This window comes from Podarcis bocagei (genome assembly GCF_964188305.1).
Source record: "Podarcis bocagei genome assembly, chromosome: 11".
NCBI classification, from domain to species: domain Eukaryota; kingdom Metazoa; phylum Chordata; class Lepidosauria; order Squamata; family Lacertidae; genus Podarcis; species Podarcis bocagei.
The window spans coordinates 19,584,013-19,603,255 of record NC_138136.1 but is presented as its reverse complement, the minus strand read 5'-3'; the positions used below and the strand labels follow the sequence as shown (position 1 = coordinate 19,603,255).

Below are 19,243 nucleotides of genomic sequence, written 5' to 3'. Positions count from 1 at the left end.
GTTAACTTATCATGAGAATAGTCGGCAGTAGAACAAATTACAAAGGGAAGCCCATCAATCAGGGATAGCTGTGATTAAAACCAAGCCTATAGAATCCACCATTTTCAATGGTGTACTATAACTTCCTTATTTATAGTCCAATAGAGTCCAATTTCAGGCAACCACAGACATACTTATACCTGGATTCGAAAGGTGGTTAGATCTTAAATTCTAGCACCTTTTTGTAGTCAGTAAAGACTGAGTAGATCTGTGAAGAGTTTTATGAGCGTCAAAAGGATGCTCTCTCTCCTAGTTGATGACCAAACAGAGGCATAGCTTGGTACATTTATTACTGGAAGGCAACATCATCAGTCCATGGTCAGTCACAATAGATAATAAGGCTAAAAGCTCTGTCTAGGTGCTCCCTTCTGATGCGCCTTACTATATTCCAAGTTTAGCTCTTCTCTCACAATGGAATGTCATTCATGATGGTGGATGGGAAAGATGGGACTTCCAAGATGGAGTCTATGGGATGCCAGCCACCATCTTTGCCACTGAAGGTGGCATGAGTTGTAAATCCGTGGAGATGATCAAAAGGATGTCCAGTCTTGGATTCAGTGCTAAGATTTCTTTTAGATGACCATACTGCAAATTTATTTCCCCTCCCTTCAATTTTCTCCTCCAGATCAGGCCTGCACAACATGATCCACCAAACTAATTCCATCAGACAAGTTTTGGGGCCTGTCCATTGTTTGACAGCTCTCTTGTGGTGTTTATTCTTCTGTTTTGTTTCATAGCCTCCAGAAGACCCAGCGGACTCGCAGTTGCGGCACTGTGAGCTGTGCTTGGCTTCCTAGATTTCAACAAGTTGCACAGACCTGCTGAAAAACAACGCAGTTTTTAAAAAAAGCTGGGCTTTAAAAGATTGGAGCCCCAAAGCTGCGAGATAGTGTCTAAATATAAATCCAAATATCTTTGATGCTTTGTCTTACATTCAGTGTAGGACAAAATAACCAGATTATGATCTAAATATTGTCATACACAATAGCTGCAGGTATGGCTATATCAATATGAATAGCAATTTTACGGCAATATATATTCACTTCCAGCTATTCTTGCCTGAACCTTATGAATAAAGGCTAACCTTGGAGCCTATCATGACAAAAGTATCTAAACAACACAGGCATTGGAAAGAGGCATAAGTACAATAGCCAGAGTTGCATTTTACATTGGAGGGAAATTGCGGGGAGGGGGTGGACAGGCGAAATGTATTTTTGGTTTATGCACTGGGACTCTCGATGGTATATTATGATTATTTTTCCACACTGGCACCTGATCCCAACATTTCCTCAGCAGGAGTTACGTACTCAAAAGTAGCATATAATTGAAATAACTTGTACGCTGAATGTGATGTGAATGTTTTGAGTTAAGCTAGACAGGACCAGGTGGGCAACCATTTCCATTCCTTTACTCTGATGTAGACATTAATTTTCCTTACGGTGTAGGGTTTCAGTCAAGAATGTTTATATTTTCAGCAGGTAATGATGCCCCTCCTTCTTCAAGCTTTCAGGGAGAGGTGAGTCACAACGGGCATTGAGAGCGATCTGTTTTTGCTGTGGCTGCTTTGTAGTTTTCTATGAGGAAGTGGAGGCAATAGGAAAGATTGGCTGTACATGCATATTTTCTCCAACCAACAGCTCCTCCATCTTGTCTTGAGCAAGTTTCCATTTCTTTGCTTTCATCTAGGGGTGGGCAAATCTTTCAGTTTAAATGAGAAATCCTAGATTGCTCCTTTTCCACAAAGGTTTCTTTTAAAAAAAAAAAGTTTGCAAAAATATTTAAAACATTTTGAGTGCCTTCCTCTTAATTCACTCATTTATAAGAAATCATTCCTAATGCACTTTTGCATGTTATTTACACCAATATGCAACTTTTACGTACACTTTACCCTTGGCATGCTTTTTCATACACAACTTTTTGGTTGGAGAACTTCATCAAAAAATTTGGTGAAGTGAGAAATTCAGATAGCTCAAGAAGTGTGAGTTATGTAGGGTTCATATTAACATGAAAGCTGAATGAATTTCTCCCCCTTCCATACTCTCATTTAGTCTAAAACTGCCCTGCCCCATACTTGTTCAGCACTTCTTAGACTCAGAAAATGGAAACAAGGCAAAGATTTGCATAGACTCTTAGCATAGCTGTGACATTTCAAAGAAGACATCCACATGGTAGGTTCATGTAGATGTTGGGAAGCATGATGGGGAATAGTTAATTTAATTTGTACAAAGAAACAAGAGCATTGCCTTGCTGATATTTACCGTGGATTAACTATCATGGTATCATTAGTTAACAAAAATATTGTGACTTTAGACTCACTCAGTGATTCTTCAATTTTGTCTAGTACTACTTCAATCAACATCAAAGGTAAGTATATTTTCTTTGGTTTGAGACCTTGCAACATAGATCACTGTATCATCTTAAAGGACTTCTAAATTATGAAAGAAAACCCATCTTTCCTCTCCTCCCACCTCCCTATCCCAACTCATAAATCTGCCATGCCCTTTAAGCGATAGTACTGCTTGCACAGTTTGTTATTCAGTACAGAGTCAATATTTGACTAATTCATTGAGAAGTGTCTCTCAGAATTATTATTTCAAATTCAGGTCAAATATATCTTGTTTCCACTAAATCAAGACCAAAAAAAAATTATGTGGATATACAAAAGATTTGGTTGCAGTTTTTATGGGGTATGATTGTTTTTTCCACCCATAATTTCCAGATGAGGAATCTTGAAATATCATAATAAAGTCATTATTTCCAGTCCAGTGTCCTTATACGCTGTGGAAGGACATTCAACATACATAAATTCTGAATAAATTATTGAAATCTACTATCTGCATCATTGCGGAAATAGCAGAGTATTGTGCCACTGATTTCTGGATTTATTGCCTTTAACGTAAGTCATCAAAAAGCTGATGAACCAAAGCAGGTCTGGGGAATCTGTGACTGTCCAGGTATTATTGGACTGCAACTCTTATCATCCCTGAGCATTACCAAAAAAGAGGGCAGAAATAAGGCAACATATTCAAACTTTTATTAACACACAAAAACAGAATAACCAATAGACACCATACTGATTCCCAAAAGTGATCCCCAAAGTCAACACAAGAACAATTTCATTACCCATGGGCAGCAGCAAGCACACAGCATAACTTCACCTGGCTCCATGTTTGTTTGCTTATTACAATTGTATTCTACCTTCCCTCCAAAGAGCAGAAGGGGACGTCCATGTTTTTCTTCCTCCTCATTTCATCCTCACATGAGGAAGGTTAGGCTGAGAGACTGACTCGCCCAAAGTCACCCAGTGAGTTTCATCCCTGAGCAGGGATTTGAAGTCTGGTATCCCAAGTCATAGCCCAACACCATCACACCACACCACCCTGCTCCATGAGCATAAATATTAACTGAAAGGCTAAAGCGTCAATGGCAGAGCAGATGAGGACCCTGGGGCCTGCTTTAAACCAAGTTCAGCAAGGTTGGGAAAGCCTTGCCTTGGCTTCCTCTTCAACCTTCTCTTGTACTTCATGCAGCTCATTGTAGCTCTTGCCGCTCTTTTGTGCATATGAGCATAATATTCCTTGACTCTAAAAGCAGAGGCTAAAAGATATATTTTGACTTTCACAAATAGCAGCGAGGCATAATATATTGGTTCATTTTACACAAAAGGCTTACATCTCACTTTATAGCCCCTCAAAGTGGCTTGCAAAAGATTCTCAAAACAAAAGTCCCACTCGAATCAAGTACTGCAAGAACAGAAATTAGCCAATATCCTTATGTAACCAGGATTATCCAGGTAATGTTTCCTGAACTTGACCTTGTCATCCAGCTCTGGTTTCCTACCACACAGCAGCTCCCACCAAATTCCTCTGGGGCTAGTGAGTGGGACGAAGAATCAACTGGATCTCACTCAGCTGGTGATGAAAGCAGCCACCTCTTGCTAGTAGTTGCCTGATGGCAGTTCCAACCTAAATCCCTTGAAACAAGGAAGGGAGGCTGAGTGGTTGGTTCTCACTCAGCCTGCAAGGTATCTCTATCAGGAGATGCTCCCTTGAATTGGTCCCAGCTGCTACAGCACAGAACAGATTTCTGAAATATTTCTTGCCCACAGCAAAACAATATATGCTTGGCTTTCTTAAGCACAAACGTTTCTGTGTAATGCTGCAGTCAATTTCCTTTTCGACAATTGATTTTATTATACCCTATAGTCGGGCACCTACGGTGAATTTAAAGATTATCAGCAATATGTATTCTTGGAAGCAAAAAAACTCCTGCAGTCTTAGAAGCAGTTCTGCCGGCACTTCCTGTAACTGCAGTTCAAAATTTAATATCCCCAGATTAAAGAAAGCATCTCTGTGCATTTCAAATGCTGAGAGAAGCAAAATTTTTGTAATGAACAAATAAATGATAAACATTACAATGAAGCTCATAAAAGGCCCAATATGTCTATCTGCAGCGCACAGCTTAATAGAAAATTGGGCTGAACTAATTGGAACACCTTGTTCTGGAAAATCCCACATCCCATTTATATTTATGCTAGTTTTTATCCTAAAAACAACCTAGCCTATTCTCTGCCTCCATTTATACAGAGTAAGTACCTTTGAATGTGGATCAGCAGCAGAAAGACATTTGAATCCCCCTTTCCCAGCATTCAAGTAGATAAATTGCTCCACTTTAACCCCTCCATTGACAAGTAGCCATTCAAACAATGGATTTTTAGACAAGCACAGGGAGAGCTAAGACAACCACATCAATGTCCCTTTCCTTGGGTTCATGCACAGATATCCGCATGGACAAAAGATGAAGAGCTGAATGCCAGATATAATTCGACTTCTCAGGGAAATGCATTGAGTAAGCTAAAACAGGTGATTTTACTTCTTAATTTCTTGAGTGACAAAGGGCTGATTTACACACATATTTTGCACATTAGGTGCAGACAACTATATCCCACATGCTCAGTGCTTGCAAACATACTGTGATGCACATGCAATTAAGAAGCCAGTAATGCGCTGTGGGTTAAACCACAGAGCCTAGGACTTGCCGATCAGAAGGTCGGCGGTTTGAATCCCCGCAATGGGGTGAGCTCCCGTTGCTCGGTTCCTGCTCCTGCCAACCTAGCAGTTCGAAAGCACGTCAAAGTGCAAGTAGATAAATAGGTACTGCTCCGGCAGGAAGATAAACGGCATTTCCATGCACTGCTCTGGTTCGCCAGAAGCGGCTTAGTCATGCTGGCCACATGACCCGGAAGCTGTACGCCGGCTCCCTCGGCCAATAAAGCGAGATGAGCGCCGCAACCCCAGAGTCGGTCACAACTGGACCTAATGGTCAGGGGTCCCTTTACATTTACCTTTAATGTGCTTCCACCTGCTGTGACATTTTAACCACATCCATACTTTATGGTTGGCTGTGCATTTGTTGGTTGTTTAGTAGCACCACTTTATAAAGAATGAATGGGGGCGGATTGCCTTCCTCTGTTGCGACATGGTCTAAACACCCAGTTTCCCACATGGCTGGATCTGTGTCAGATAGTAACAATTTAGGAACCTGCAGAATTTCTGCCAGCTTGAATTAAACTGGTGTAAATTGCACCTATGATCAGGGCAGAGGGCAGCACTGTAAACCTGAACTAAAGAGCAGAGGTTTCAAAACCACTCCTGAATAGCATGGAAGGAAGTATAAACACGGCAGAAAACCCATTAGTCCATGGATGTATAAGGGAGCGGGTGGCGCTGTTCTCTAAACCACTGAGCCTCTTGGGCCTGCCGACTGGAAGTTTGGCAGTTCGAATCTGCATGTTGGGGTGATTGCTCTTTCCCAGCTTCTGCCAACCTAGTAGTTTGAAAGCACACCAGTGCAAGTAGGTAAATAGGTACTGCTTCAGCGGGAAGGTAAATGGCATTTCAGTGCGCTCTGGTTTCTGTCACAGTGTTCCATTGCACCAGAAGCGGTTTAGTCATGCTGGCCACATGACCCGGAAAGCTGTATGTGGACAAATGCCTGCTCCCTCGGCCTGAAGCAAGATGAGCGCCGCAACCCCATAGTTGGCTTTGAGTGGATGTAACTGTCCAGGGGTTCTTTACCTTTTTGCCTTAAGGGAAAGGTTTCTGCATCTACCAGCAAAAAAAAATAACAAATTTTGACATGATATCATTCTATGACCTCACTAAATGGCATACATCTAATTGTGTGACCTGGCTCCATTGAAAAATACTGGCTGCATTGAAATTCTAATGTTGTGTAATGACATTGGATGGCCTCTTGTGTTTGATCTGTTATGGCTGTTTCACACAAGAGAGAGGCAGAAAAATGAAAAAGAAGTCTCTTTTGGGACTATACATTTCCACCAGTCTGGATCCTTCGGACACATTTGTAACCTGGGGGAGCTACAAACATAAGCAGCCTTTCTCTCCTTCCACTCACTCTTATCCATTTGTTATGTCTCTTATCCTTCCAGTTTTCTCAGCTGACTCCTTTCCGTTCCCATTCTTGTGTTACAGAATAGAATTTGACGAATGCATGTTGGGTCCTAATGCCCTACTGTTTCATTATCGCCTATCCTTCTTCCCCCACAGCTGCTGACTGCCCTTTAGCAGGGATGACCTAATTATACCTCCAGACACACTGCCCAGACTTGTGCCCCGGGCAGGTCACTTTGGTGCTGCTAATGCAGACGTTTGACTTCACCCCTGGAGTCATACTCCATTGTCTCTCGAGACAGACAGATGCCAACAATGAGATTTTAAGAATAAAAATAAAACACCATGATTTTAATAATTGCCTTCAAAAATCGAGGACGATTCATCCACCACTCCTTATAATTTAGTCAGTAAATCAAGCATTTGCATCCTCATTTAATACATGACATGCTGCTAGTTGCCCAGTAATTGCAGTTCATTAACAGGGAGAAGGCAAGACAAAAATGCAGGAATACATTTTGATTTTTTTTTTATTATTATTATTCTTTTGGTTCCCATTCTCTGGAACCAAATGAAAAGGGCAAAATCATCACATAACTGCCTTATTTTATGGTAACAAATCTATCTGACGATGTTTCCACACAATTTATTACTTGATACTTTACAATTAAAAGTTTTATTTCTTCTTCTTTTTGCACCCTAAAAGTCATGCAAAAGTCCTGTTATCCTAGTCTATCTGACTGGCTCAAAGACTCATTTTTTTTTAGTTGTTTGTTGATTGGTTAAAGGTACTTTTGCGATAGCCTTTAATGGCGTTTCCAGAGCAGTTTAGAAGAAAGAATGGAAAGTTAAAATGTAAATGCAAACTAACCATAATAAACTAAAAGGCATTAATGCATTTAAGTTGTGCGTTTTTAGGAACTGTCTAAGCCCATCTAAAAATAGGACAGAACGTATATAGTAAAAGCATTATGGGCAGTAAAGGTGAACCAAAGTCTCCTCCAAAAGCCACCCATTTATTATGCTCTCCGGTTCTAAGTGTATTGGTTAAGTGAGCAATTATTTTTCATTGTGTCCTGACAAAAGATCAGGGACTGCATAGAATCATAAGAATGGTTTACTAATGGATGATCTATGACACATTCAGGTGAACATGACATGTTAATTCCCCAGAAGGCGAAATGATCCCATAACCCAAATGGATTGGTGACACACATATTTATAAACATGTCCCCTGTTTTCATCACTTTTCATTCACTTGGATCACTTGGCTGCCCTGCTAAAGTTCAATTGATATTGTCAAGGTATTTTAATTTACTCTAAAATGGTTTCTCTGCCCACAGCTTTTTATGCTATAATGGCCCATTAAAAATTCAAAACTGAAATATGCTCCTCTACGGATTGTTACCTTCCTTCCTCTCACCCTGCTTTTTGCAATTCAGAGAGATTCATCCTCCGGACTGAACCAATACCTTTTCCTTTAGCATATATATTTTTAAAGGATATGGAAACTTTGAAGCATTAAAAATTACTGGAATTTAGGAGCAGAATTTTTACTGCCCTTCCTCTGAAAGCCTGAAAGCTGAAATTGGATAATTGCTATCACTGCACATCCTTTTTCCCCTTCTAGCTTTGATCTTGACAAACCCTCTCCCTAATTTCCACATTAAGCACATAAAAAAGGAAGTACCCTCGGATTATCAGAAAATAGTTAGGGGCGCCCTTAATGAAATTTACAAGCTCCTATTTTATCCAAAGCAATGGAGGGAGGGAGAGAGAGAGAGAGAGAGAGAGAGAGAGAGAGAGAGAGAGACCCACCCACATGATCCTGACACACAAAAAATGCACAAACTCTATGCAATAGAATTAAATACATTTAGCCCCCTCCCCCATCTATCTCCATAGGCAACTATAGGGTTGTGGTGCTTATCTTGCTTCCAGGCTGAGGAAGCCGGCATTTGTCCACAGGCAGCTTTCCAGATAATGTGGCCAGTATGACTAAACCGCTTCTGGCACAATGGAACACTGTGACAGAAGCCAGAGTGCATGGAAACGCCATTTACCTTCCTGCCACAGTGGTACCTATTTATCTGCTTGCACTGGCGTGCTTTCGAATTGCTAGGCTGGGACAAAGCAACTGGAGCTCATCCCATTATGCGGATTTGAACCACCGACCTTCTGATCGGCAAACCCAAGAGGCTCAGTGGTTTAGACCACAGTGCCACCCACATCCCTTTAGCCCTCTAAAATCTGCACCTTACTAAGTTATCACAGAAGGTATGGGGACATGGATTTCTCTTGCAATTCCACTGTGTTTTACTCAGAGTAGACCCATTGAAATTAATAGATTTCAGTTAGTCATGTCTGTTAATTTTGTTGTTGTTTAGTCATTTAGTCGTGTCCGACTCTTCGTGACCCCATGGACCAGAGCACGCCAGGCACTCCTGTCTTCCACTGCCTCCCGCAGTTTGGTCAAACTCATGTTGGTAGCTTCGAGAACACTACTCCAACTATGACTAGCATTCAGCAGAGCCATAAGCCACAGTTCTCTCCAGTTGATCACAGTACAGCCACATGAATTACAACTGCTGAAAACTTTCAATGATAGGAATTATAATAGTCTTGTTAACAAGACTAAGCAGATACTGAATGCATGGAGAAGGACAGGGAAGGACCACATCTGAAAGTTCAGTCATGTAGAAGATGGAGCAAACACTGCCTCTGCTGGTCTAGAGGACATGACCTGAATGAATGGACTCAAGAAAAGTCACTGTTGCCCCTTTATCACTCTTTCATGCATTCCTGAAAAGGAATGACTATTCTTAAAGTCTGCATGAGATACCACCCAGATAGTTAGTTTCTGGGAACACAGAACAATATATCTCAATGAGAAGCCAGAGGAGACAGTCTTTTCCTTTCCTTACTACAGCATATTGGAAACTGACAGGCTGAAGGGCAGAATGGCACATTCCTAATGTGTCAACTGTGTATGAGGGATGGTAGTGGAATATGAGTTTATGGATTGAACTAGAGAAAAGAGGAATTTGCTGACCCGAACCACTTCATTGTTGAGTGTTGTGAAATTCCCTTGTCACCCATTTGTTATGCTTGTGTTTGTCGATGAAGTGCGGTGGTTTATAGCATGCAATGAACCACACGTAAGGTTTGTTGGATTTCAGTGGAAATCAAACTACGTATTTCCTTCCTATAAGATTCAGCATACCTCTACTCCAATTATTAGGGCTGTGATATGTAGAGTACAGAGAGCATTGTGGCATCTGATCAGAGAAATTAAATACCATACCCTGGACTTTAGCCCAGGCTAACTCCACACAACTTTTAGGACCGGTTATTGCAGCTCACACAGGGCATTCACCATGTCTAGGATCAAGTTCCATCACTATGTTTGTTTGACATGCCTGCAAAGATTCTGACAGATCATGAGCCACCTTTACAAACCCCATAAGAGCCCAGCAACATTGGAATGAGTGGTTATTCAACTACAGAAGTATGACGTATAGGTAAGAAATTGCTGGCCCTGTTAGGGACTCCAGCTGAGCAATGAAGTCACTGTTCCCCGTGATTAACTGATGATATATCAGGTGGAAGAGGACAAAGGGAGATGGTCATCTCAGGTGGCAGATCCTGGGGAGATGACAGGACAGCTCTCTAGCCATTCCTCATGAGCCCCCTGGCCATACCCATCTGTTGGGGGGATATACCTGTGAGTTCCACACAGCCTCTGCCCTTTGCCACCTAAATTAGCATGTCTCACTTGGACGTGGTAAATGGAGCTCTTCGGTTGCCAGTGTTGGAGTAAGATTCATCTGCCAGATGTGCTTATTTGGAATGGGGAGGGTGCCACCTTGCCCTCCACTTTGGCCAGCATATGTCCTAGCATGCCCCAGGTTGATGAGTTGGGTTCCAGATCAAGAATGTGGGTGTTATATATGCGTGCAATATTTAAGAAAGCCACATCCTGTCTCGCCCATATCTCTCTCACAGTTTGACTGTCTCTGTGTCAACCACCCTCTAGACCAGTGTTTCCCAACCGGTGTTCCGCGGCACACTACTGTGCCGTGAGACATCGGCTGGTGTGCCGTGGGAGGGAGGCGGGCGAGAGGCGGCGGCGGCGAGGATCCGGCGGGGGTGGGGGGAGCGGGGGCCGTCGCGCGCAACCGAACTCACTTGGCGCGCTGCCGGCTTGTCCTCCTTCAACCCGGGTCGGGCCAGGCCTGCTCACGTCCCCGGATCCCCTAGCAGCAGCAGCAGCAGCAGCAGCCATAACAACAACAATGATCTCAAGCCCCGCCGCCGCCCCCTCCTCCGCCCGCTATCGCAGCCGCCGCCGCCTCAGCTGCCGCCGTCCCTCAGTCCCTCGCTCTGCTGCCTCCTCCCACCCCGGCAAGGGGGAGGGAAAAAACTTTCACTTTTGTGCGTCCCTCCCGGCGTGACGCTGCGCGCTGACGTCACGGGGCGGGGCTTTAATGGTGGTGTGCCGCGAGATTTTTTTCCGGTAAACAGGTGTGCCGTTGCCCAAAAACGTTTGGGAAACACTGCTCTAGACTACGTTAAAACTGGAACAATTGTTGCTGTTTTGAACACTTGGTACATCCACTTGCCTCTGGAGCCCAGGGACAGGCTGTCTGGGAACCACATGTGTATGTGTGTTACCAGAATCCACAGAGGCAGTTGCCTTATACTAATTGGTCCAACTACCTTGGTATTGTGTACACTCACTAGCAGAACCTGCAAGAGTTCCAGCCCTATCTTGAGATGCCAAGTCCTCAATCTGCAACTTTCTGCATGCAGAACAGTTGCTCTGCAATCTTCTCCACATAAACATGGCACCACTCCACCCTAAATGTTGTGACTGGATCTTTTACCACTGCCACTTCTCTATAGTTGAATCCAATCCTCTACCCTCAAGTTCATCCATTTAATATACAATGTAGTTACTTATAAGAAAATGACTACATTTTCTTACAGGTTTCCCTGTCCACCTTGGTTGTAGGTCCTATAACTGATTCCAGCTACAAAAGCTGAGACTGCTGAACAGACTCTTGGGTCTTGTTTGGGTTTCATTTTTTCATTTGGGAGGGTTTGTTGCTCTAATTGATATTAATTTTTGTAACTTTATTTTTAGATCTTAGTGTGATTTATGTGACAATTGTTCAATTTGGTTGTGTACTTTGTAATGTGTTTTATTTATTGTTTATGGCTACTTTTGTTATATTTGTAATTATGTAATGTTTTCATGTTGTAAGCCTCCTTGAGCATGGTTTGGACTATGAGAAGGTGGCCTGAAAATAAAAGGATGTATGTGTGTATGTTAAATGAGAAATAAACAACAACAAAAAATCAGTGGTGTCGGCAAGCTTCAATTAAAATCCTTAAGTCACATGGGGCTAACATTTAAGCATTTTCTGAAAGAAATGGTTGGTTTGCACTAAGAAGGTACTGTTTATTTCAGCCTGCGCAGTCACCCTTCATGTGGTTTTCAAAACTGGCCTCAGTTGCTGAATGGGTTATTCTTCCACCATTCATAAAGCAACATTGAATTCTGCATTCTTCCTTGAACTCTGGAACCCAGACTTGGCTAGAGACATCACTCAAGCAACAATGCTGAGCGAATCTGAAAGGTTTTGAGTTTGATTCTAATTGCTGTGTGCAAAACTGGAACTCATACTGACAATGTGACAAAGCAAATGTGTCACTTCCCGTGCAATATTTACATTAAGTAAATACAAGCTTTTCATTTACGGAACTAATCTGCACATGCTCCCCACCGTGCTGTTTCGTGCCCAGTAACATCTTTGAAAGGATTGGGAGGCAGCATACTGTACTGGAAGGCTTGAAATTCTGCTATATTGCTTTGGGGGAAAGAAGAAAATTGTTGACGTGACCCTTGCTTAGGGCCTTTGCAGATGATTTAAAATGTGGCATTCTGCTATTTGCATTAGTGCAGCTCCACTTTCTAGCGGGAGTTGTGGCCCTTCTGCAAGGGTAAGCCACGAAGTTCTTTCTGACCCTCCAACTGTACCTATTTTCCGAGGACAGTCCCAGATTTACAGAATCCATCCCAGTTTCTGATTTAATCCCAGAATATCCTACTTTTCTTTAGGCCATCCCTATCTTCGCCTGAGAAATGTTGGAGTGGAAACCTCTATTGTTATCAGAGAAATGTTGGAGGGTATGAAATAGGATGTCCCTATTTTCACCAGAGAAATGTTGGAGGGTATGCTATTTGGGGTGTTGTGAAAAGGAGATATGCATTCTAGAACCACAGTAGTGAAAAATATGGCATTCAAATATGAGCTATGCTTTTCTTTGGATGTATATTTGTAGGCATATGGTGTGTGTATATCCAGCTTATATCCAGTGATGTCTATGCTACCCATACATAACAAAATATGAGTAAGAGTGTAAAAAGGACTGGAGAGCTTGGGATTGAAGACTGAATGGTGTAACAGTAATCTTCAGCCTCATCATAAGGAGGTGATATACTTCATCACAATGTCTTCTCCTACAACTTACATTTCACTCACAACCTACAATCACAATGGATACCCTAACTAAGGGGAATATTGCATTTCTCTAACAAAATATGGCAGCCCGGACATTGGGATACATGACCAGTCTCCACAGAAAAAGAAAAACTACTGAAGATGTCTGTGTTGCTCATCTCAAACTAGGAGTAACAATTAGGCTTGTATAGCATATGGGGAGGATCCGAGATCTTGGGATACTGAACAGAACAATATAAAGGGGGTCTTCAGTTTCATCTTTCATCTACCAATGGAGGAGGCTGGGCATGTGAGGGGCATATGAGGAAAACATGGGGAATTATAAAATCATTTACCTCTTTATCTAGCAGTGTGCTCAGTTTCCTTTTTTCTGGAAGATAAATCTTTCAGAAATGTTGCTACCAAATGTGTCAACCACAGCTGTCAGAAGATGCACTGCCGAGATGTGTAAATGAGATCTCTCTTTCATTTCTATGGTAACCTCTCTGTGTGAATAGAATTCATAGACTCCAAATATCTTGGCTGGTCTTTTGTAGGCTGATCTGCCAACAAAAAGGTGTGGAAACAATAATGCAAGATGTGCAAAATGTAGCAAATGGAATGTGTCAGTCAAAAGTAGCTAATCGTCTAAAATTTACATCTATTCTCCAAGTTGTGAACAAAAGAATAATGCAGATTCAAGCTTACATAAGAAGCTTAACTCTTGAGGAACCTTGACAGATTTGGTTAAAATTCAGATTTTATATATATATCTCGAGATAAAAAGAGTGATTTGTATGTCAGCGGGAGGAACATTTTAAGAATGGTCTCCGGAGCATCTGTTATCTCTGGCTAGCTCACAGGTTCTATACACGAAATGGTTGCAATATATTACAAGGTGCTATAAAAATAGGTATGCATGCCAAGAGCACAAATCCCTTTGCCTAAAAAAATGTGCCTGTTTGTCTTATGTGGAGAACATTGCTATAGTTAATATGACATACAGAAAGATAATAATAATAATGAATTATCTTAAAATACCACACTTTTTGCTTTCTAAACATTCAAGATGGGCCTCAGAACCCCAGCAGTGAACCCAATCACTACTGAAGTTCAATATTTTGCACCTTCTCACTAAATTAAGGAACAGTAGCTTGTGTTTTTGTGCTGTCATTAAACTAAAAAGGAATGATGGAGCTAGTACTGTACCAAATCACAGCCTCCAATTTTTCAGAACTTCTCCTTTCCCTGAAAGCCTCTTTCTCAAAGTGCTTAATAATTTCTTTCTAATTTTGGTGGGTTCAGATTCCATCTTACCTTATTCGTTGCAATGTGGCTATAGGTGGTGCATGAGCTTTTCTTTCCGTCAAACACTTCACCAGCAACATAAAGTTCTTTTGGCGGCTTACAATAAATACAGTCTAAAACCATTATTGAAAATGCAAAATTAAGAACGTGCACTTTTAGGGGATTGTCAAGAGGGTTTTGGACAATTTAGGAAGGAGGGGAAGTGAAGAACCGAAGAAAGAAGAGCGCTTTCCATAGCCACATATCCTGGGTTTAGTCGACAAAAACAGATAGTATGATAGTTGCCCATTCAACCTTCTCTGAGCTATAGCAACAGTAATAGAGACAGCAGCTTTATCATGTTATAGCGTTTGCACTAGTTAATGAAGCATCATCGCAAGCTATCAGTATAAGTGACAAAGCTAGCCCTGGGATATTAGGGTTTCTCTCATGTCGTTTCCTTCTTGCTCTGTAAGTTTTACAAAACGACTAGTGAAAAGTCTGTGAAATGTCTTGGGTACATCAACTGGTGTGAAGGGAGGCCCCCAGGCCCTTTCCCCATCACTCCTGCTTCATTTTCTCCAGGAGTTTTCTCTCCCACTAAATCTGTATTTCTTCTACCCTATGTCTGGATGTAGGACTGGCTTAGCAGGAATCCATTAAAAGAATAAAAAAATAAACACATCCCTTCCATACTGGGCAAACATTTCTGCCACAGCAGATCTAGGAAGTTGTGAGCTTCTTTCATACTAGGAATGGGAAATATGTTTGGTTAAGTTCACATTTAAATGCGAATTTACTTAATTTGCACTGGGCTCATCTGGACTTCCATTTGTGCAGTGGTTTGTAGGCACAGATCCAGGTAGATCCAAGCACAGATCCAGGTAAAAGCAAGGGGGGTTGGGAGGGTTGCCCCATTGAGATAACCCACTGCTGAATCGGAACAAATGTCAGTGTAGTTTTAGTATTTGTTCCATTTCAGCACCCAAAGCATGGACCTGTGCCTACATATTGCAACACTAATGGAAGTGTGGATGAGCCCATTCCTGAAACAATATGCAACCTGAAAGCGAAATTTTGCAGTGCAGTAGTCCAGCCAGGAGTACAAAATGCACTTACTAGGCTAAAATGTGCACATTTCTGAAAGTAACATACAAAATGCATTACAGTGGTACCTCAGGTTAAGTAATTAATTCGTTCCGGAGGTCCATTCTTAACCTGAAACTGTTCGTAACCTGAAGCACCACTTTAGCTAATGGGGCCTCCTGCTGCTGCCATGCCGCCGGAGCACGATTTATGTTCTCATCCTGAAGCAAAGTTCTTAACCCGAAGTACTATTTCTGGGTTAGCGGAGTCTGTAACCTGAAGCGTATGTAACCCGAGGTACCACGGTACATTCATTGAAGCCCCTTGCTCAAACATGTAAAAAAACCAAAATGCATTAAGCCATATATATTAGGATAAATTTGCACTAGGACACTGATCAATTTCACAATGATTTTATTTTATTTTATAAAAAGTCACAAAACTGACCTGGAAATGTGTAGAAGGAAAAATGAAAGAAACCGAAGTGTCCGTTTTCAGTGGCGTAGCGTGGGGGGTGCCAGGGGGGCAGGCCGCACCGGGCGCAACATCTGGGGAGGGCGCGCTCGCTGCCTCCGGAGTCGCCGAAGAGCCTCGGGCGCAGGCTGTAGCGGAGCCGCATGTCTCGCGGAACCGACGAGCTGTGCGCGCGTCCGGGCTGAAGGCGCCCGGCAGGCAGCGGCTCTCAGCGCTTGCCGCGGAGGACGCGCCAGGCAGCCCCTCCTCACAGCCCCGCCTCCGCCGGTGCTGCTGCAGCTGCTGGGCCGTTGCATTTTCCTCGCCTCTCTGCCCCCCTCCTCCTCTGGGCAAGCGTCGTCGTTTGGGCGGCAGCGCCAGCGGCAACTCGCAGGTTAGGGGTTGGGGGGGCGCAAATTACTTGCCTTGCCCCGGGTTAGGGGGCGCAAATTACTTGCCTTGCCCCGGGTGCTGACAACTCACGCTACGCCGCTGTCCGTTTTGACCATGTCTACTTCACATACCCACAACTATGCAAACCCAGTTTCCTGTCTCATGATTTGCACTCCAACTGGTTCCCATAAGCCCCTGATCCCATTGCAAATGGGACTGTTCCCAACCTGCCCTGGTCCATGCACATCTTTGCTTCTGTGTTCCTTACATCCCTTCCTGCGCCCCATTTCCTTCCCCTTCCTTTTTTCTCATGGCTTGCATCTTCCTCCTCCACCATCTCTTCTGGATTCCACTCCCACCCCCCAAAAAAATCACATGAAACTTCTGCTCTTCCCATAGAGACACTGGCTTTACCTTTCAGGAGGTGTGGTTCATTTCATGAAGGCAGATACCAGCGAGAAGGGGGGGGGGAGTGTGAACCAGTGATCAGAAACATGAAAATAAAGTCTAGCAATGGAATGACTCAGATTTCCCTAATACCAGATGCTGAAATAAACATTCTGTCTCACCTTCCAGTCCTCTTACCAATAATCAGCTTACAGCACACAGCTTAGCTCTTTCCCGTCGGTGGGCTTCTCTCCACCTTTTTCTCCAACATCATTATTTTTATATGGCAATTTTGAGATAAATGTTAAAGATATATAATCCTGGGGTGCGAAAATTCATAAGCATGGAAAATAGCTCTGAATGAAGATGTAGACGCTAACACAATGAATAAGAAACCGGAACAATAGCATTGCATTGTTGGCTTTCTCACAGAGATGCTTTGGGATTAAATATGTGTGATGTACCCAGATAAAACTTCAGCAACTAATAACAGAATCTAGCTCCATTGTATCCTGCTGTAAAGGAGGAAACAAATGTTTGTTTGTTTGTTTGTTTGTTTGTTTTGTTTTGCAGCAGCAGGGCTTGCTGGGGCCCCTTGCACAACAATGTTTACAGGATGAAATAACTGAAAAAGCCTACCCAAGAATTTACACAGGGCACAGAACTACTGGGTGTTTAATGCTCCAGACATAGAAAGGAAGGCCTGAAGTTGCACCCCCTGGGCATAGACAACGGGATCTGAGCCCATGGCACAGACTTGAACTGCTGACCTTACGATCGTCAAGCCCAAAAGGCTAGGTGGTTTAGTCATGTGGTTTAGTTATGTGGGTACACATAACTGACACACAACAAAGCGGCAGTTAAATTTCGGGCTGGCGGTTGAAAAGAATAGTGGAGTCAGGTAAAAGGGATTATTTTACTTTACTGATGTTGTGAATGATGGCACTGAACGTGAGTCAAGAACAAAGAAAGTGGTTTTCTCTCTTCCCATATAATCCTTGCAACAAACCTGTGAGGTAAGTTTGATTTGGAAATGGTGACTGCCCCCCCCAAGGTCACCAAGTAAATGAAGTGATCTCTCTGATGTATCTACAGTGAGCTATAGAAAAGTAGGGCTTTGCTTTAGTAGTTGTTCTCATTATTAATATTACCTGACCCTTTGCCTCTTGCTGAATTAGCTGAGTTTTGTCCCATTGATTTGCACTTTATTATGTGCCATATTAATTGTGCTCCCCTCCCCTATTGACTGCTTCCTTACTACCTGCCAGAACTTTGCCTTTTATCTGTCTATTTACTGCTATCTTATTATGCACCCCTCTTTTATCTACCCTACTCTTTATGGCTGCTTTTCATCAGCATTGCTAGTTGTCTTGCCTTTCCATATATTGATCGCCTCTCTGAATCCCTGATTCTACTTTTTTCCTGCAGTTATGCCATTCCTCTCTACTTTCATATTGTTAGGGCTGCTTTGTTAAGCTGATGGCTTGCTAATAGTCAAGGACGACCAGTTGATATGTCCCTAATAGGGGCTAATGGTTAGAATAGTTTCCCTTCTGAATGGACTATTTGCCCGCAGGATGGGATCTGAGAACAGAGATATGTGCAGAAAGACCTGCTCCCTACATTGCAGGCCTTTTTCCATCAGGCCTGAGAGGCCAAGGCCCTGACTGATGGACAGACTCCAGCTACATAAGCTGAGGCTGCTGAACAGACTCTTGGGCTGCAGTGTTATTTGGGGGCAGGGGCTGTTGCTCCTTTTGCCGTTGTTTCTTTTTTAAAAAAAATCTTTATTTTAGATCTTTATGATTTATGTGGAAATTGTTCAGTTTGGTTCTGTGTTTTTTAATGTTTTATTTATTGTTGCTAACTACTTTTGTTGCGTTGAAGTTATGTAGTTTTTCATGTTGTAATATTATTAATAATAACCCTAAGAATTTTATTATTTATACCTCACCCATCTGTTCAGATTGCCCCAGCCACACTGGGTGGCTTTTAGCACATATAAAAACCACCTTGAGCATGCTTTGAACTGTGGAAAGGTGGCATACAAATAAAATTATGTTGAAGAAGAGGGGGAGAAAAAGTATGTGAAAGAGAGCGGGGGAGCTGAAATGTTTTTAGCTAAATGCACCTAATTGGCCACTGTGATAATAGTATAAGGCAGAGGTTTTCAACCTTTTGGAGTGCACGGCTTCCTTGACTACATTCTTTCTGCGGTACCACTGTGTGGCTCAGGAGCCCAGTTATGTCACCCCTTGCCTGCAGAGCTGGCAGCCTCACCCTTTTTAAAATCACCCTCCCTTTTGGAGTGTACCCTCAGCTTCCTCTCCTCTCTCCTTGGGAGTCCTCCGGGCAGCTGCTGCCAGTGCCCCTGCCTCTGAGCTTGCCTCCACCCCACCCCCAAAAGAGATGCCTCCTCCCACTGCCCTACCGGGGCCTGGGACTTCTCTGTCCATTCCCAACAGCAAGGCCTGGCAGACTGCCTGGCTGGGCTGCCTCACCCACTTGCTTGCTTACTCCAAGGCTACCTCAGCTCCTGGCAACTAGCACCCCCTGGCCAGCCCCAGAGGCACCATTTGCCTGCAGAGCTTGTAGCTGTAGCTGCTGCAACAAACAGCTGTGCAAGCCTTTGGAAGGCAGAGATGCAAGATGGCATCAGAGGAGGGAAGGAAAGAGGGA

The 19,243-nt window shown here is 42.9% G+C and overlaps 1 long non-coding RNA gene across 3 annotated transcripts in view; it reads right to left on the bottom strand.

Moving 5' to 3' along the window:
- Positions 1–309: 309 nt before the first annotated feature.
- Positions 310–19,243, bottom strand: part of LOC308597873 — a 31,090-nt gene continuing 12,156 nt past the window's right edge. Inside the window, exons 3-4 of one of the 3 annotated variants that reach the window (XR_014013236.1) lie at positions 13,315–13,521; positions 310–857 (exon numbers count right to left, since the gene is read on the bottom strand). This is a non-coding gene — a long non-coding RNA (uncharacterized lncRNA). Of the gene's footprint in view, positions 861–2,935; positions 3,023–13,314; positions 13,522–19,243 lie in introns of those variants that run through there. The other 2 variants (XR_014013238.1, XR_014013237.1) reach the window with 2 other exon arrangements.